This window comes from Hemiscyllium ocellatum, chromosome 7 (assembly GCF_020745735.1).
Source record: "Hemiscyllium ocellatum isolate sHemOce1 chromosome 7, sHemOce1.pat.X.cur, whole genome shotgun sequence".
Classification (NCBI taxonomy): Eukaryota; Metazoa; Chordata; class Chondrichthyes; order Orectolobiformes; family Hemiscylliidae; genus Hemiscyllium; species Hemiscyllium ocellatum.
The window spans coordinates 79,774,240-79,795,646 of NC_083407.1; the positions used below are offsets into that span (position 1 = coordinate 79,774,240).

At 40.6% G+C, this 21,407-nt stretch overlaps 1 protein-coding gene across 3 annotated transcripts in view; it reads left to right on the top strand.

Annotated features, from left to right (window-relative positions):
* Window positions 1–14,666: 14,666 nt before the first annotated feature.
* The window catches only part of mfsd6b (major facilitator superfamily domain containing 6b), a 51,675-nt gene continuing 44,934 nt past the window's right edge, over window positions 14,667–21,407 (top strand). The window contains exon 1 of one of the 3 annotated variants that reach the window (XM_060827375.1): window positions 14,667–14,734. The gene's annotated coding sequence lies outside the window, so the exon portion shown is untranslated. The other 2 variants (XM_060827374.1, XM_060827373.1) reach the window with 2 other exon arrangements.

The following is a 21,407-nucleotide window of genomic DNA, read 5'->3' on the forward strand; positions in this document are numbered from 1 at the left end:
ATGTGAGCCCTAACATGGTTGTAATTTTAAAGACCTGACATACAATCATTTTCCGTTCTTACAAACGGCTACTTTTCATTGACCTGTATCGTTTCGGATTTGCATGCAAATTGACTTCTGAATGAACTCCATAATGGAACCCGGGGAATGCCTGTTCATTGAGAGAAAGTAAGGACTGCAAATGCCGCAGATTCAGAGTTGAAAAGAGTGGCTGCTTGAAAAACACAGCAGGTCAGACAGAATGTGGACTCTCCTGCTCCTTGGATGTTGCCTGACCTGCTGTGCTTTTCCAGCACCACACTTTTTGACATTGCCTGTTTATTGCTGGGGGCCTGAAATTAAAATAAGACAGACCAGGGAAGGACAGCAGATTTCCTTCCCTAAAGGGCATTAGTGAAGTTTTGGGTCTTGGCGACAATGGTTAAATTAAACCAGATTTTTAATTGAATTCAAATTTCACCATCTGTCAATCTCCCCAGAACATGCGGGTTCTAGATTACTAGCCCATTGTCATTGCAGCTATGTGGCTGTCTCCCTAAAAGCAATGTGTTAATAACTCAATTACAGTGTTACTAACATAGCTTTCCCGCACAATTCACAAGGTACCATCTACACTTTACAGCTTTGAACATTTTATTCTATAATTTGGAGTTCTGATTTATCAGATCAGTGGGTGTCTGTTATGCTCTGTAACTGTGGACCTCAGATAAGACCAGGATGATCGACACCAGTGACACCCTGCTACACTTAGAATTACAACTTTGTAAAATCAGGCGTAAACAAAATGGAGCAGCTCACAAGAGGTTATCTCTTTAACACAAAGGTTAGAGTTAAAAGATACGATTCCTTAATGTCTCAGAGCAGCAGTACATGAGGAGGTCCAGGGTCTTGGGTCAGGTGGTGGCAAACATTGCAGCCCTCTCGAAAGAGAGATGCAGTTAGTAGACCTAGCCATTGAACATTGACATCAAGATCTTTGTCTTCCATGGCTTTATCAGAGATGTTTGCACGATCTTGAAGTCTGTGGTCCCAAAATGCATAAAGTGGTTGATTCATGGTTTATTCACCAAGTAGGTGCAAATATATACAATTCTACTGCAATGCTTCAAGTCAGAAATGTTTGTGGCCCTGACTTTGGCTGGCTTTCTGTAGTTGCAGAGTAGTATCAACTGCACACATGGCAGTTAAGGCACTCATAGGTCACCCTGGAGCATTCATCAACCAGATTGATACAGATTAGATTACATACAGTGTGGAAATAGCCCTCCGAACAAGTCCACACCGACCCTCCGAAGAGCAACCCACCCAGACCCATTCTCCTACATTTACCCCTTCACCTAACACTACAGGCAATTTAGCATGGCCAATTCACCTAGCCTGCACATCTTTGGACTGTGGGAGGAAACCAGACCTCCCAGAGGAAACCCATACAGACATGGGGAGAACATGCAAACTCTACACATACAGTTGCCTGAGGCGGGAATTGAACCCGGGTCTCTGGCGCTGTGAGGCAGCAGTGCCAACCACTGTGCTACCGAACCGCCCCCGATTGGCAAGCCAGTCTTCTATCCATGGAAAAATGTTACCACCAACACCATGAGCTTTCACTTTCTGCAGTAAACTCTGCTGTGGCACCTTATTAGCCACCTTCTGGAAATTTAAATGGAACACATCCACTGGTTCCCCTTTATCATCCTTCATCAAAGAATTTCAATAGCTGAGTTAAATATGATATCAGACCATAAGAAATGGGAACTGGAATAGGCCATTCAACCCCTTGAACCTCCTCCCCCTTTCAATAAGATCATGACTGATCCAATATTCTTCACCTCCAGTTTCTTACCCTTTCCCTTTTGCCCTCGATTCCTGTGTCCTTTTGAAATAATTATGTGAGCTCCACCTGACTATCTTGAACTTATTGACATGTCCTGTGTTGTCTGTATTCATCTTACAGACGTCTGGAAAAAGTGAACAGTAACTACAAAGAGCACACTCCACACTTTCTGAATGGCTCTTAATGTTGAATTCCTAAAGATCCCTTTAATACACTCAATACCTTTATTGGAGCAATTAAGGAGGGCACTTTAATCGGTATCTCTCAAGTAAAACTTGATGCTTTACTGGAGCACATAAAGCTTTTTACAAAAGCATATGCAAAACTTTACAGAACACTTTTTGATTGACATTAGATATTAGCCACTCACAACTAAACTGGCCAGGCTCTACCACAAGGAAGCTTCTGTCTACACTCAGGTCCCTAACCTGAGCTTCTACTTCCTCCTTGCAATGGTTGTCCTCTAGCTCACTTGGAGCTTGCTATAGTGAGCTCCAAGTCCCACTTTTTCTATGGTTTTGCTCCAGTTTTCCAGGATATTCCATGACCATGTGACTCAATGTGCCCCTGATCATTCATAGAGCCACTGCCTGTTGTTTGTTTTCCTCAGCTGTCTTTAAGTAGTTTCATGTGTTTTATCAGGCTGACCCATTACATTGTAGCCACTGTGGCTCCATAGTTCTCAACAGGAATGGCATATGCCTGTTCCTATTTCTTATGATCTTGAGGTTAAATCTTTCCCTTACAATGGGACACCTTCCCAGATGCCCTTTTGGGATCTTTGCTGAGATTAATCAGGTTTCAATGGAACAATGTCCCTCCTTTTCAATGATGCATCTTGATACCAACAGTGTCTGGCTAAATAATGAGCCCTCTCCTGGCATTGATCATCTAAACAGCAGATTGCCACCACAGTTCTAAGGCCAGGGCCAGTCACAGAGAAACATATCCAGACTTGAGTTAGCCATTCACCATTGTCCATATTTCTTCAGCTTTTTAATTCTTAACCATATGGCTACACTTGTTATATCTTTAAAAAACAGCTTCTAACATTTCCCCTATGACAGATGTTAATCAAACCGCCCTGTTGTTTCCTGCTCTCTGTCTCCCTCTCTATTTGAATAAAGGAGTTACATGAGCTATTTTCCAAACTCAAGGAGCTTTACCCAAATCTAAGGAGCTTTGGTGAATTAAAACCAGTGCATCAACTCCCTCTCTAGCTACTTTTTTTAAGACTCTAGGATGAAATCCACCACAACCTGGGTACTTTTCAACTCATAGTTCCAATAATTTACTCAGTTCTACTTCCCCAGTAATTCTAATTTTCTTGAGACCCTCCTTTCTCAATTCATGACTTATAGCTATTGGTGCCCACTTTCTCACTCTCATGGTATTTTATCTGGTGTCTGCATGCTCTCTCTCTCTTGCAGTATGTTATCAGGTATCTGTTCTGTCCCTGTTATAGCAGTCGATCTCATCCTTGCCTTTTCTGTCCATCTCTCAGTGTATTTTATTTGGTGTTTGTACTCCTTCTGTCCCTCGCAGTGTTTTATCTTGTGTTTGCTCTCTCTTGCAGAGTGCTGTTTGCTCTTTCTCCTGTCTCACAGAGTTTTATGTGGTGACCATGCTTTCATTGTGTTCCATCTAATGTCCTCTCTCTCTTTCTCTCTGTCTCTCACACAGTGTTTTATCTGCTCACTCTCTCTTGTGTGGTGTTTTATCCAGTGTCCATGCTCTTGTTTTCTCTCTTGTGATGTATCATCTCGTGTCTGCTATCTGTCTCTATTGTAATATTTCATCCTCTGTCTCCAGTCTTTCTGTGTCTCCATTCAGCAGTCGTACTGAATGCTGTCAGAGTTTCTAGATCAACGTTTCCTCTAATATTTTCCAGAAATGTGTGACTTTTCTTATGCATTATTTTCAAGGTGTATATGCTCCACCTGTAGAGATAAAAAAAGATAGTTCCCCACTGTGACCTATATGTGACTCCAGATCCTCAATAATATACAAAAAAACAGAAGTTGCTGGAAAAGCTCAGCAGGTCTGGCAGCATCTGTAAAGAGAAATCAGAGTTAACATTTTGGGTTTGGGACCCTTCCTCAAAACAGTCCTGAGGAAGGGTCACTGGACCTGAAGTGTTAACTCTGCTTTCTCTTTATAGATGCTACCAGACCTGCTGAGCTTTACCAGTAGCTTCTGTTTTTGTTTCTGATTTACCGCATCCACTGTTCTTTAAGGTTTCCTCACTTAACTACCCACTGAAATAGTTTAGCAAACCTCTGCACTTGTAGTGGCAATCTCACTGGACAAGTATTCTAGAACCCCAGGCTAATGTTCCAGAGAGCTGGATTCAAATCCCATCATGGTAGATGTCAACATTTTAATTCAACAAAATATCTGGAAATAAAAGCTAGCTGAGTAATCACCATGTAACCACTATCAGTTGAAATAAAAGCCCATCTGCTCACTAATATTTGTTAGGGAAGGAAATTTGCCATTCTCACTTGGTCTGGCCTACATGTGACTCTGGATCTATAGCAACGTGGTTGATACTTAACTGCTGTCTTTGATTTAGATTTAGGTTTAGGTTTTACGTGTACTTGAGTACAGTTGAAAGTGCACAATATCGCCATACAAGGTACCATCTTGGGTACAAAATCTTAGTTACAGAAATAGAACAATCAAGAAATAAGATTAAAGTTGAGCATTACAGTCTTCTTAGTATAAAAGTGGAAAATAAAGAAATGAAGTTAAACAGTCAGACATTACAGTCCTTTCTTAAGCCATGGGTTTACAGATGTTCCAAGCTGGCTTATCCCTAAAAGGGCCCGCTTTCCCCCGCTGTGGGCATGCTTTCCTGTGCTGGGCTACCACCTGCCTGAGTTTGCCAGCCACCCTCACTGCCAACTGCCTTTGCCGACCTTAATCAGGCACGCCAGGCCTTGCCGCCTCTCGCAAGGCCTCAGCCACGACCACCGCCTCGCTACTGACTGCTGCTGCTGCCATTCTTTGCCCCGTTGGCCACCGCTGTTACCAAGTTTCGCTGCCAACCACTGCTGCCTCATCACTGATCGCTGCTGCCTACATCCAGGCTTACACCGTGCTCCACCTGCTGCCATGCTCTGTTGCCACATCAGCCACCTCACTACAGAGTCCCGCTCTGGCACCGCTCCAGACATTGATGCAGCAGCAATGCCGCTGACTGTGACCAGCCGCCTCATGGCTGACTATGAAAATCCCCCAGCCACCGCCATTGCTGCATCCAATACTGAGCTCCAAAGACCAAAGAACCAACAGGAAGAAAGAGAAAAGCGAGAAAAGAAGAAAGAAAAGCAATGATAATGGATAAGCTCAGATGAGGAGCCCTACTCTGCCAGCATCTTGAATTTGTCCCTGTATTCACTCAGTTGTATTGAACTGGTACAAAGTCTAAAGAAGGGAATGAAATTGGGTTGTTCTTGTTGCACCGACAGACACACAGGAGACACAAATGGCAGACACAACCATCCTCCAAAGCCCTTCTTATCAACATCAGGGGACTTGTGCCAAAATTAGAATGTCTCAGACAGTATCCTCTACTGTATCATGACAACCCATTTAGGAGATCAACACCAGTTCGTTGAAAAGCTCAGGAGGGAGTAGAATCAGACATACTTGTAAATGAGATGGCAACCTGGTGAAGTTAAAACACGGGACTACTTGCATGTCAAACAGCAGAAGCAGCATTCAATAGACAGAGTTAAGCAAACCCATAATCAACAATCAGATCTAAATTTCATAGTCCCATCACATCGCTGGTGAATGATCGTTGACAATTAAACAATTAACAGGAGGTGGAGGCTCCTCAAATATCCCCACTGCAAACAGCAAGCCAGGCACACCAATGCAAAATCAATGCTGAAGCATTTGCCTTCGTTTTCAAACATTGCCATTCAGCATTGGAGACAATTTTAGCTTCTGGGTATATAATTTGCACAGATATATCCCTTAATAATCTATAAGGAATTGTTTGGACGTATAGCAGTCCTCCCGTACCTGCGGGGGATACATTCCAAGACCTTTGGTGAAAGCCCAAAACCGCACATATTAGCAAACCCATTCATTTAAATGGGAAACTTACTTCCCCAGCAGCCCCTTAGTCCCTGGTTCTGGAATGTTCCGTGTAATATGTTCGGCCACGGGTTACTGAAACTGCGGAAACAGTAGTCACCCTGTACTGCCATGCCAGTGTCATTTGTAACTTACCACTGATGTGCTGTCTCATTAATTATTGCATAATGTTTTTTGCATAAGCCATTGCTGAATGGACCTTCTGCAGCAGCATGCATTGCTGTAATATTTAAGCTCTCACACATGTCTTAAAATATGTCATTCATAAGTTGATCTCCATTAAGAGTTTTCATTGATGATCCCAGGCTTATGCTGACCCATTGGTTCATTACAGTCCATCTGTCCTTATTGTTTATTACCGTGGAAATGTTAAACCTGGTCACTATATGTACAAAATGGAATAAATGAAATTGTCTCATCCTTTCAAACACATGGCTATTATTTCATCATAATTCAGGTTTAAAGGAACACTTACTCCCAGGTATAGCAGTGTTTTATGAAACTTAATACATACATCACATGTAATTGTAATGCGATTTGTTCTACAGGGGATGCATATTCGACATCCACAGCTCCTGCTTTTTTTAATTATAGCTTTAATTTTTGTGAGGAGTAATGAGCACATTTTATATGCAATTTCCACACACTGCTTTGCTTAGTAGTGAGGCTCCTGTCTGCAGAGATCAATAACACTTCTTGGATCTCTTGTTGAGAAACTTCAGATTCCCTCAAAGGAATTTTATAGTGTCCAAATACTGCATTTTGTAAGTTTACCTTTTTACTGAATACAATTTTTTTTATCATTCTCCATTTCCAAAAAACATTTTTTTTAATCAAAGATTTTGTGATAATGTGTGTCTCTCTGGTTGACATCAGTACTTGTGAAATTATACAACCCTGCAATTTTACTGCAGAGAACCATTCCTTTTAAAATGGTAATGAATTACTATCTTTGAAACAAAAGCAGGTAGAGCTTTCATATCCTTTGAACAATTTTTGTCTGTTTTGTCTAGGATTTCAAATAACTATTTCGCCAATCAATGCCATACAAAGTGGAGGTATGTCCATTATGTCGGCTGGCACAATTGAATGTATCAGCAATTAAGATACTCACATGCTGACTCTCTGGCCCACTAACATAATGTTTTATTCCTGTTCCTCCTCATCGTACTTACCTTCAGAACCAATGTTCCATAAGTTGTTTCAAGTTCTACGATCCTTATCCTTGGGCAATTCCTGAGAGAGTGATATTTAGAGTCACATTGGAAACTTCTGTTAACTATTTTCTGGGATTCATTTGTTGTTAGCTATCAACCCAATTCTGAATTTTCTCTTAACTCTTAAAAATTTATTAAAGGTCCTCTTAAAATCACCTGCAACAAAGGTCTCTTTGACTTTGAGAGTCAGGGTGTTCCATTCTCTGTATCATCGAAGAACTCCCAACATACACTGTGAAATTAGCTGGAAACAATTGTCTTCCAAAAATTCTTTGTAGAGCAGCAACAGATTGTTCGAAAAGAGGGTCATTACCAGCAAATTGAACACCCTTCTAAATTCAAAGTTTCTCTCTGGATGAAATTTCTGTATAATCTAATAGGTTAAGCATCAGCACAGATTGCAGATATATTCCTCCTTGGACTGTTTGTCCATCATCTTAAATTTATCAGATGTTGACCACACCTTATTGGCTTGTAACGAGTCATCATTTTTGTAAACTCTGTCCATAAATTGAATTAGGATCTCCTATCCATCCTTGGTATGTAAAAGTGTTACATCTGGTTCTGAACACACTTTATTTACAATTTTACTACTTCCTGGTAAGTATAAAGCCAAGGCTACATATTGTTTCCTTCTGGTTAAAGAAGTCACCTGACTCCACACATCTGTCTCATTCTTCCTCTGCTCATATGGCCTCAATTCCAAAAGCACCATAGACAATCATATTTTGTGATCCTATTGCATGATTACAGGATCCACTATCTAATTCTGTCCCAGATCCATCAACTGTTGACAGATTGTTTCTCCGGGCTGAGCAATCGAGAACATGAAACACATTATCAGATTAAAGGCTCAGTCACTGAGATGAGAAAAGTCTTTCCATACAAAGAGTCATAGAACAAAGAACAAAGAACATTACAGCACAGGAACAGGCCCTTCGGCCCTCTAAGCCTGTACTGATCCATATCCTCTATCTAAATTTGCCGCCTATTGTCTAAGGATTGTATCCCTTTGCTTCCTGTCCATTCATGTATCTAGATACATCTTAAATGATGCTATTGTTCCTGCCCCTTCCACCTCTGCTGGCAATGCATTCCAGGCACCACCATCCTCTGCATGAAGAACTTTCCATGTATATCTCCCCTAAACTTTCCCCTCACTTTGAACTTGTGACCCCTAGTAAGTGAGTCCTCCATTTTGGGAAAAAGTTTCTTGCTATCCACCCTGTTTACACCTTTCATGATTTTGTAGGCCTCAATCAGGTCCACCTCCCAACCCACCCCCACTGCCCCCAATCTCCTTCTTCCCAATCAAAATAATCCTAATCTAATTAATCTCTCCTCATAGCTATCACCCTCCATACCAGGCAACCCATCCTGGTGAACCTCCTCTGCACCCTTTCCAAAGCATCCACAACGTTTTGGTAATGTGGCAACCAGAACTGTATGCAGTATTCCAAATGTGGCCAAATCACATATTACAACTGTAATATGATTTGCCAACTCTAGGACTCAATACACTGTCCAATGAAGGAAAGCATGCTGTATCCCTTCTTGACCGCTGTACTGACCTGCGTCGCTACCTTCAGGGAACAGTGGACCTGAACATCCAGATATCTCTGTACATCAATTTTCCCAGGACCTTTCCATTTACTGTGTAGTTTGTTCTGGAATTGCATATTCCAAAATGCATCACCTTGTCCGGATTGAACTCCATCTGCCATTTCTATGCCCAACTCTCAAATCTATCTATATTCTGCTGCATTCTCTGACAGTCCCCTTCACTATCTGCTACTCCACCAATCTTAGTGTCATCTGCAAACTTACTAATGAAACAATCTATACCTTCCTCCAAATCATTAATGTAGATCACAAACAACAGTGGTCCCAGCATGATCCCTGTGGGACACCACTGGCCATAGATCTCCATTTAGTGAAACTCCCTTCCACTACTACTCTCTGTCTCCTGTTGACCGACTATTTCCCTGTCCATCTCGCTAGAACACCCTGGATCCCAGGTGGTTTCATCTTCTTCATCAGCCTACTATGGGGAACCTTATCAAACACCTTGCTAAAGTCCATGCATATGATATCTACATCCTTTCCCTCATCAATCAACTTTGTTGGCTCTTCAAAGAATTCTATTAGGTTTGTAAGACATGACCTTCCCTGCACAAAACCATGCTGCCTATTACTGATCAGGCCATTTCCTTCCAAATGGGTATATCCTATCCCTTAGTATCGTCTCCAGTAGCTTCTGTATCACTGACATTGGCTCACAGGGCTACTATTATCTGGATTATCTCTGCTACCCTTCTTAAACAAGGCGATAACATTATCAATTCTTCAGTCCTCTGGAATCTCCCACATTTTCAAGGATGCTGCAAAAATATCTGTTAAAGCCCCAACTATTTATTCCCTCGCTCCCCCCAGTAACCTGGGATAGATCCAATCCGGACCTGGGGACCTGTCCACCTTAACACCTTCTAGAATACATAACAATTCCTCCCTCCATATGCCGACTTGACCCAGAGTAATCAAAGATCTATCCCTAACCTCAATGTCCGCCATGTCCCTCTCTTCAGTGAATACTAATGCAAATAAATCTTTGGAATTCTCTTCCCTGGTGGGTTATGAATACTCTATTATTTAGATAAACTAATCTCTGGCCTACAAAAAGCAAAATATTGCAGATACTGGAACTGTAAAATAAAATCAGAAAATGCTGGAGAAATTCAACCTGCCGGGAGAAATAGCAAATGTGCTCTTGATAATTTCCCTAAATTTGCTGGACCCTGGGACAGTTCCAGCAGATTGGAAATCATAAAATATGAAGCCCATGTATAAAAAAAAGTAGACAAAAAGCAGGTAACTATACGCTGGTTAGCTTATCTTCTGTAATAGAGAAAATGCGTGAATAGGCGGCACGGTGGCACAGTGGTTAGCACTGCTGCCTCACACTGCCAGAGACCCGGGTTCACTTCCCACCTCAGTTCTATGACATTCTCCCCGTGCCTGCATGGGTTTCCTCTGGGTGCTCCGGTTTCCTCCCACAGTCCACAAATGTGTAGGTTAGGTGAATTGGCCATGCTAAATTGCCCATAGTGTTAGGTGAAGGGGTAAATATAGGGGAATGGGTCTGGGTAGGTTGCTCTTCGGAGGGTCGGTGTGGAATTGTTGGGCTGAAGGGCCTGTTTCCACATCGTAAGTAATCTAATCTAATCTATTTGGAGATATTTAGATAGCAATTATCCAATTTGGTAGATGCAGTATGGGTTCATGAAAGGCAGGTCATGTTTAACTCATTTTCTGGAATTCTTTGAGGACATTATGAGCGCGGGGGACAATGAGGACCCAATAGATGAGGTGTGTCTGGATTTCCAAAAGGCATTCAACAAGGTGCCCAAAAAATGCTGCTGCATGAATAAAGGTCACAACTATTATAGATAATGTATTAGCATTGGTTAACTGACACAAAGCAATAATTGGGAATAAATGGGTGTTTATTTGTTGACAATCAGTGGCTATTGGTCTGTCTCAGGAAGCAGTGTTGGAACTGCAATTGTTTACAATTTAATAGATGGTTTGGAGTTGGGGAGTATGCTTAGCATGTCAAAGTTTACAGTCACTAAAATAAGTGATAGAGCAAAGTCGGAAGAGGGGAGACGGAAAGTCTGTAGAGAAATATAGATAGGATAAGGGATTGGGCAAGGGTCTGGCAGATGGATTACGATGTCTAGCAGCATCAGTGGAGAGACAAATGAGTTAACATTTTATGTCTGATATGACTCTTCCTCAGAATTACGTGAGTTCTGAACAAGTCATATTGGATTTGGAACATTAATTCTGTTTCTCTACAGATGCGGTCAGACCTGCTGAATTTATCCAGAACTTTCTGTTTTTATTTCAGATTTGTGACATCTCAGCAGATCAAGGGATATGAGAATAAATGGAAAGTGCAGTTGTAGCAGAAGACAAGATGTGATTGTGTTGAATGGTATCCAATGAACAGATTGCAACTCTTATTTCTTTTGCTTTTATTTAATGCTCTCGTGTGATGCATAAGTCATCAGTTGAATATCCAGTTCTTCTTTGTTTTACTGGTTTCACTTGTTTAAGCATTTGAGTTGGTGCATAAATTCTGTGATGATGCACCCTCAGTAAGGAAGGTATCACCTCTGAGTTTTTGCCATTGTCTTCCTGAACTACTGCCTGTCAGAAACGTGAAGGTCCTGTATGAGGTTAAAGCTGAGAAAGAACTTTATGAAGATTAGAGACTTCTAAGTGACCAATATGTGGATGATAATGTTTTATCACTAACATCAACTCAAGCTGATTTTGCATTCTATGCTTAATGCCTGTTTGATATTGAAATCTGCCACCAGGTAACTTTAAGGTATCATAGCATCTCTAATGATTAAACATGCTGAAATTTTATTGATCTCAAATGTGCTCTCCTCTGCAAATTGTCAAATGGTTAGAGTTATCTCTAGTTTTCTGCCTTTACTCATGTCCTGTGTACTCTTCTACTGCATTTAGGGAAAGAAAAGTAAGTGTAATGGAATGTCTTAACCAATCAATTGAATGCATGCATTAGGATAATTATCGTTATGAGGTAAGATATTGTGTCAGAATGACAGCGAGTGTCCATGGTAGTTGGGGAGATAAAGAAGTGAATAAACAGGGAGACCTGTATGCATGTACTTGAAGGGTGAGACAGTATGAGGTGGGATGTGATTGAGTCGGGGCTAGAGAAGGTAGAGATAAGGTATTAGACTGATATAAATTTATTGTCAGCAGATACTTTCTGCAATGCCAAAATGCATGGAAACTCCCCACTTTAGAAGGTGTGAATTTTTGTGGGTATTTCTATACTGATTTTCATTGACTGAAGTATTATGATTTAAACTCTTTATTTGAATCCTAATTTCCATCTTCCAACTTTGCTGATATGTGAATTTGGCCCTTTTGCCCCACAGTTAACTTTAAAATAGTACATTTGAAGTAGAGTGCAGTAAAACCCTCCAGCAAAAGAATAATTGGAAATTATAAAACAAGATGGGACTTCGCAATCAGTTATAATAATTTCAGTGTCATTTTTCATATATGTTCATTAGTAATTAACACTCTAATATTGTGAGGATTAATAGCATGCAAATTCTGCTATTATTCCTCAAAGGAACATTTTATGTTTTTTTGCAAGATAGCCCCATGCGTGAATATATATTTACCATAAGGATTCCAGAAAGACTTAGATGAGGGCCCAGAAATACAGAGGCCAGTAACCAGATGAAAGGGCTACCAGTTTTGGTGCATGTAAAGTTTTCAGTCTCCCTTTCTACCCTCCACTCAACATTCAGAAGCCCTTTGTTACACGATCGCAGAATGATTACAGCATAGGGGAAGCACACAGCCCATCATGCCTGCACCAGATCTACAAATAACATTTCACTAAATGCCATTTCCAGCCTTCACCCCATACATAGTTCCCTTTCAAATAATTCCCTATTTCTCTTTGAAGTGCATCAATTGAACCTGTTCTTACTATACTCTCAGACGAAATGAGACAATACAGATGAGAATGTGGGATGATAAGTAAGCCAGTGGATGACACAAAGATTGGCTGGATGGTTAATAATGAGAAAGAAGCTCTTAGGTCACAAGCAAATATAGATGGGTTGGTCAGATTAACAGATCAATGGCAGATTAAATTTAACCTGAAAATTATGAGGTGATCCTCTTTGGAAGAAGTTAAAAATCACACAACACCAGGTTACAGTTCAACAGGTTTATTTGGAAGCACACTAGCTTTCGGAGTGCTGCTCCTTCATCAGGTGATTGGAAGAAGAACACTTTGGAAGAAGTAGCAAAACAAAGGAGCACACAATGAATGGCAGGATACTACAAAGCTCAGAGGGATTGAAGGATCTTGGGGTGCTTGTCCACAGACCCCTCAAATCAGCAGGACAGGTTAATAGGATAGTTAAGAAGGGATAGAGGTCACTTGCCTTTATCAGTCGTGGCATAGATCATAAGACTGGGGAGGTCACGTTGGAGCTGACAAAACTTTGGTTAAGCCAAAGCTGGACCACTGTGTGCTGTTCTGGTTACTAAGTTATAGGAAGGATGTAGTTGAGATTCATCAGGATGTTGCCTAAGATGGAACATTTTTGCTATGAAAAGAGGCTGAATAGGCTCAGGTTGTTTTCATTAGTGCACAAAATGTTGAGGGGACCTGATGAAGGTGTATAACATAATGAGGGGCATGGACAGGGTGTAAAGGATGCAGCTTTTCCCTTAATTAAAGGGTAAATAACAAGGCGAAAGGCTGGAGGTTTAGAGGGGATTTGAGAATCTTGTTTCCATGCAGAGAATGGTGGGAATCTGAAATGCATTGTTTGGGAGAACAGTAGATTCTGGAAACCTGACAACCTTTAAAAAGTTTGTAGATGGGCATTTGAAATGTCATAACATTCAAGGTTACAGATCACTCAATATCAGGTCCGCCACATCATAATATTCAAGGCTATAGGCCAAGTTCTGGAAAGTGGGATAGGTGAAGGTAGGTGATTGTTTTTTGTCAGTGCAGACTTGATGGGTTGAAGAATCACTTCTGTGCTGTATGCATCTATGGCTTTATATCTCTTTGACAGTGGTTCCAAAGCTTAACTACTTACTGCTGAAAAAGTTTAATCATATGTTGAAAAATATTTCATCAGCCAAGGCTCTTTCAGGCTGCTTCGGTTACGACATCAGATATTACAATATAACTGGGAATCCTCCACCACCGCCCCTCCCCAAGCAAGTATAATGTCCTTCTAATGGGGAACATCCTGCATGCCATAAGAAAAGGATGACCATACTGTGCAAGCAGTTCTGAAAGAGAGGTACCATTGAAGACTGCAGCAAATATATCCTGCCTGTTGGTACCAAACATCTGAGATTGTTTAATGCTACTTTTTAACATATGACATAAGCAAACAAGCTCGACAGCAAATTTTGGAATTTTGGAAAATTGGTGCAAACATTTTGTTGCAAATTCTGTAGGCAAGATTCGATATTCTTATTCTATTTGCAAAAATGATTTTATGTAATATTTATGCATAAGATTCATGTATTGTTTAGGCCAGACATGGTTTGTAATATGCTATGGAGGACAGTACATGGTTTGTGAAGTGTTGAGTAAGGAAGTATATGAGGTGCAATGTTTTATGTTTGGCTTTGTGCATGGGAAATATTGCGTTGTGCAGCACATTTGGGGTTTTCTTTCTCTCTCTCTCTAGTGTGACATTGCTATTTAAAATTATTAAATCTCTCCTTGTGCATTGGACTATGTTGAGTTGCAAGTAATGTGTAACTGCCCTGGACTGGAGGGCAAGATTTGCATTGTGTTCTGTTTCACGGTGTTGCGATTTGCGATGCATTGTTTTGCATTGCAGTCTGCTTTTTTTACTCGGACACTGTGCGCAGGATGCAGTGCTCCTTTCCTGCCGCTGCGGCTGACTGAAATCTCCGGGTTACAGGTGGGCCGGAACGCCGGTTCTGACGTCTCGGTACTCAGGACGCACCCAAGGTACCCATCACTGAGACTTGATAATTACAAGGAGAAAGGACGACTCCTTGTTGAAGCGGCCGATTCGCTGTTATGGATGCGTTAAGTGTTGCGTATTTCTGTCAGATCGTAAACGGGTAGCCTGAAAGTGACTGACTGGTAGGAGCATTTATCCGAATATTACAGGGGGACGATTCAGCCCTCTTTTACCTTTCCTGTAAGGTGAGATGTCTCAGACCTCTTGGTTTGTGCCGGAGGAGGGGAAGTCCGGGAATTTGGACCAATTAGTTAAATATCATAAGGATCTGGGGCGGTGAATGCTGATTGCAATTTAAAACAATTCCAGTGTGTTCAGACATTGTTCAGTTAAGAATATGAATGCCGCAAGCTAATTAAATATGATTTATGAGCAAAGCTGCGTAGAAATTAGAAGCCATCACTTAGTTGGAGCCTGCTGGGGGATGGTACTTTTTAAAAGAGAGTTTTACTATTTTAATAAGGTTTATTCAATTAAAACATACTTTTAAAGACTTCTGCGTTATAGAGATTAAATTCTTAATTTTGTGTTTTAATTGGAAACCTTGCTTTTGTTTCCTTAGTAAGATCTGCTTTGTTCCAGTGCATTGTAAAAAGTGATAAACCTTTTGTATGTTTGTGATGGTCCCGAACATGGGAGCAGGTTCTCATCTCCCACAACGGGTCCAGCAGCACAGCAGCAGGTTGAAAATGAATAGACACCAGGGGGAAACATAACCTTGAACAAAAAGAAATGTAACGCTGCAGATTTGCCTTGAAATGGGCACGTTTTGAAATATTCTGTCAGAAATTTGGGTGGGTTTAAAAAAAATGACTTTTTTTTCCCTTTGAGTCTTGTTGAGTTTATGATTAAGCAACACGCCTATAATGTAAACCTCAATCCGGACTTCCGCAAACGTAAGAGCAGCAAGATGAAAGAAAGATAAACAGTCTTTGCAATGTTTAAGGAAGGGGAGCGTTTAGAGACTGCCAATGATCTCACTTGCTCTTTTTGCAGACTGTATCTGTCAATGTGAAGTACACCGGTTCTACATTATTTAGCAACTGTTTAGAATTTTAAACAGCCCTTCTACTTGTGGTCATCTCAGAAGGCTTTACACAGTTATTTAATGATTTCCTAGTAAACTTACAAGACTCAACAGCCATGTCATAGGGATGTTTTCATAAGTATCCTCAGGGTATGGACATCAAATTCAAGGATAGCATTTACTACCCATCCCAGTTGCCTTTGAACAGTTGGTGGTGAACTTAGGACAAAAAGAATTCAAACCACCGCCACCTGAATTACTAAACTGTACTAGTTTGTGCCGGTCTCCCATAACTTTTGGGATTTTTGTTTGTATGGTTTGATTGCTACTGCAAAGTTTAGGGCTCCAAATTGAGCATAATGGATGAGGAATATTGGCATTTAATTTTAAAGCTTCTCCATTTTAATGCCTTCATACAGAAGTTCACATTTTCCAAGAGAGCTGGGTGTAAACATCAGCTAGCTATTTGCAACATTTAAATGCAGCCTGGGTGATGTAATTTGGATATCCGCACAGTTTTGTGGAGTTTATGCCTCCATAATGCTGAGTCATAAACCCAGCCAAATAAAATGGACATAAAAGCTATATTTGGCTGTGCATTTAAAATGTCAGTTAAAATGCTTTATGGCTAAGTTTTGCAAATTTAATGCTTTTTCCCATCATTTTTAGCTGAAAATGTGTTGCTGGTCAAAGCACAGCAGGCCAGGCAGCGAATTCCCTATTCCTGAGATGCTGCCTGGCCTGCTGTGCTTTGACCAGCAACACATTTTCAGCTGTGATCTCCAGCATCTGCAGACCTCATTTTTTACCCATCATTTTTAGTTCCACTAAGCACCTAGTTACAAAGGATATTTTAAGTATTTTGGCTTTTGAATTGTTTTTGAGTGGGTACAGTAGGTTGGCTCATGAAAGTTCCCTTTATGTATATTAATTTTGAGGAAAAAGCTCAACTAGTCAAGGTATCCAACAGCTTAGATTGCTGCAGAAGTTGCAGTGTGTTCACTGACCTTTACCTTTATGTACACATTTATATACAGTGGGGCACTTGATATGCCAGAAGAATTCAGTGTTTCAGAGTATATGAATTACCAGGAATGAGAGGTAACCTAATTGAAATATAGAAGATTGTTAGGAAATTTGACAGGAAAGATGTGATAACGTTCTTTGCCTTTGTGGGAAAGTGTAGGACTAGATGGCATAATCTCAGAACAAAGTCACACATTTAACACAGAGACTTGGAGGAATTTCTTCTCTGAGAGTAGTGAATCTGTGGAATTCTTTACTGCTGAGGGCTGTGAGGCTGCATCATTAAGTGTATTCAAGTTTGGGATATTGCACCCAAGACATTGCACAGGACTTTAGAAGCAATGAAATACTTTTGAAGTTGGATGAAATGTCACAAAAAAAAAGCTCATTCCTCTTGGGTGAACATAAGGGGAGGCAATGGCTGAGTGGTAGTATCAATAGACTATCAGTCCAAAGACCCAGGTAATGTTCTGGGATCTTGCGTTTGAGTCAGTTTAAATTCAATAAAATTCTGGAATAAAGAGTCTAATAGACAATAGACAATAGGTGCAGCAGTCGGCCATTCTGCCCTTCGAGCCTGCACCACCATTCAATATGATCATGGCTGATCATCCTTAATCAGTATCCTGTTCCTGCCTTATCTCCATAACCCTTGATTGCACTATCCTTGAGAGCTCCATCCGACTCTTTCTTCAATTAATCCAGAGCATTCCACACACCCACCACTCTCTGGGTGAAGAAGTTTCTCCTCATCTCTGTCCTAAATGGTCTACCCCATATTTTTAAGCTGTGTCCTCTGGTTCGGCACTCATCCATCAGTGGAAACATGCTTCCTGCCTCCAGAGTGTCCAATCCTTCAAGAATCTTATATGTCTCAATCAGATCCCCTCTCAGTCTTCTAAAATCAAGGGTATACAAGCCCAGTCGATCCAGTCTTTCAGCGTAAGATAGTCCCGTCATTCCAGGAATTGACCTCGTGAACCTACGCTGCACTCCTTCAATAGCCAGAATGTATTTCCTCAAGTCTGGAGACCAGAATTGCACACAATACTCCAGGTGTAGTCTTACCAGGGCCCTTTACAGCTGCAGAAGAACTTATACTTCTATACTCAATCCGTCTTGTTATGAAGGCCAGCATGCTATTAGCCTTCTTCACTACCTGCTGTACCTGCATGTTTACCTTCATTGACTGGTGTACAAGAACACCCAGATCTCTTTGTACTGCCCCTTTACCTAAATTGATTCCATTTAGGTAGTAATCTGCCTTCCTGTTCTTGCCACCAAAGTGGATAACCACACATTTATCCACATTAAACTGCATCTGCCATGCATCTGACCACTCACCTAACCTGTCCAGGTCACCCTGTATTCTCCTAACATCCTCCTTATATTTCACCCTGCCACCCAGCTTAGTATCGTTAGCAAATTTGCTAATGTTATTCCTAATACCATCTTCAATATCATCAACATATATTGTGAAAAGCTGCGGTCCAGCACTGAGCCCTGCAGTACCCCACTGGTCACTGCCTGCCATTCTGAAATGGAGCCGTTTATCACTACTGTTTGTTTCCTGTCAGCCAACCAACTTTCAATCCAAGTTAGTACTTAGCCCCCAATACCATGCGCCCTAATTTTGCTCACTAACCTCCTATGTTGGACTTTATCAAAAGCTTTCTGAAAGTTCAGGTACACTACATCTACTGGATCTCCCTCGTCCATCTTCAGAGTTACATCCTCAAAAAATTCCAGAAGATTAGTCAAGCATGATTTCCCCTTCGTGATGACCATGAATCTGTTGTTGATTGTTGGAAAAATCCATCTGGTTTCCTAACATCCTTTAAAGAAGGAAACTGCCATCCCTACCTGGACTGGCCTACATGTGACTCCAGACTCACAGTAATGTGGTTGACTCCCGGCAATCCTTTCGGCATTTAGGGATGGGCAATAATTGCTGGCTTAGCCAGTGATGCCCTTGTCACATGAATGAATTAAAAAGATGCAACAGCATTATTTGAGGAAGCACGGATCAGATGTCCTGCACAATATTTATCATTCAACCTGTTATAATTAAATTAATCTCATGATGGTACCAGACTGACTGCTTAATTAGTTTACAAGAGCAACTACAGTTTAAAAAATGTAATTGGCTCTGCCCTGGCACATCAAAAGATCATGATAAGTGCTTTAAATATGCAAGATTTCTTAAACATTTGTCATGTGAACAGAGCTAAGCAGTAAATACTGTGGAACCTTTATGCACACCATGAAATTATTAATCATTTAAATATGTACCTCCTAAAGTCAATAGCTAAGGACACAATTGTATGCAAAACATTTTTGAAAGATGAGGGGGTAAGTTGCTGTCTGCATTGGGCAGGTGGTGATCAGAGGTGTATATTTCACGTTAAGATATCCTGAGACTCTTTGTTATCTACTTTGGCAAGTAAAGTAACCCCAGATGAATGTAGCATTGCAAGTTGCCAAAACTGAACCAATTACCAATTGGTTTACCAATAATGGCCTCTCTGAAGTGGTAGAATGGTGTGGCTATATAACCAATTTTGCCAAGTTACAAAAACATTTAAAACAATGTTGCTGTAAAGCCTTGTGATATTGAAGATCCAAGCAGGTTTAGTGCTGAGATGTGGGTTTAGAAATTGAATAGTCTCTGTTCCAAAGTAATGGCTACTTGGTCTCCCAGTATTGGGTACACATTCTCTTCTATCTATATATGACACTTCAACATTTTACTGCTACCTGTGATCTGAAAGTATGCAGAAAATTGTTTCCTGAGTTTTAAATGACAACAGAAAATGATGTTTATGGTCTGAATAACCTTTTAAATATACATATACATATATATATATATATATATATATATATAATATGCTTTGATTTTGACTTGGCTCATAATTTCTGCTTATACTTCCAGATTTCTAAAGATCATTTTGTTTGATTCAGTGCTAATGGTTTCTGTCATTCTTAACAAATGTAAGGCTGAGTCCATGTCATAGTCATTTAGCATGATGCTTCCACAGTACAGTAAATGAAATAAGAACACAGCTGGTGGAACTGCAGTGCTTGTTAGACCAGTTTATGTGCCGTGATGATTCATTCATCTATGGACAGGCTATCTGTGGCTCCTTTTGTTCACTCCATTGCATCCTATGAAATACATTGCACACAAATGTGTGTGCATGCATCCAGAAGTTTAAGCGTACAGTTCAAGTTGTGTGGAGTAGAAATAATTCCGAGGTTGTGGTAACATCAACCAAAGTATATTATGTATGTGTGTTTACAAGTTGAATATAATTTGGATTGTTAATAAAATGACAATTCTAGGTTCCATACTGTCTTTTGCAGCTTTTGTGGTAGTTTGAGTTAAGGCTGAGAGGGTCAAAGGGTTTGTCATATGCAGAAATATTTGTTTAGGGATTCTTGAATGGAAATATGGGCCAGATTTTGCAGTCAGCAATGAAGTGGCAGTATTTGTTGCTAGTTTTAAAGAAAATTTTTCACAAAGATTCAAAACCCTCTGTGCAGTACTTCCCTACCATCAGCTTAAACCAACTAGAAAAGGGGATATCTGGCATCGAGCAATAGTGACGTCATCTAAGGGGTGAAGTATTGTTCACATTGAAGTATTCTCATAGATCGCAAACCATGAAGTGACATGCACTGATTATCCTTCACTTTAGATTAGATTAGACTTACAGTGTGGAAACAGGCCCTTCGGCCCAACAAGTCCACACCGACCCGCCGAAGCGAAACCCACCCATACCCCTACATTTACCCCTTACCTAACACTACGGGCAATTTAGCATGGCCAATTCACCTAACCCGCACATCTTTGGACTGTGGGAGGAAACCGGAGCACCCGGAGGAAACCCACGCTGACACGGGGAGAACGTGCAAACTCCACACAGTCAGTCGCCTGAGTCGGGAACTGAACCCGGGTCTCAGGCGCTGTGAGGCTGCAGTGCTAACCACTGTGCCACCGTGCCGCCCTCTAAACCCTTCTACAGAGAGCAAAATAAAATATTGGCATATTCATGTGGGATTAAGATAAAATCTTAATTATTGGGAATAAAACTGGAAGTAGCATTTATCATTTAAAAATGTTGTGAATTTGTTTTAGCACAATGGAAAACTTTGACATTTCACAAATATAAAATTTGTTTGTAGGCTATTGAAGCAGTTGCAATAATTATGAATCTAATCCATGGTTAAAAATGCAGCTATCGCATATTAAACAAGGTCCAATATTTTCAAGGATTTTAAAAGAAGACCAGTAGCCTAAAAGAGCAAGTTCTGATCAGTTCAGTAACTTAGTTTGTGGAGATTTCAACAGTGTACCAAATGAAGAAACATAGAACCACTGACAGCAACTTATGGATTTCAGCATTTAACTACATATGTGTGAACTCCAGAAGTTGCTGTCAGTTTCAAAGGTGCAATGACAAGAAATGCTGCCAATCTTATCATCAATCTACTGCGAAATCCAGACAAAGGTGTCAGTTAGGAACAGGGTCAGGTTTATTTAGAATGTTTCTAAAGTGAGAGGAGCATAGAGTGGTATGTTACAAGTTACTATCCATCATTCA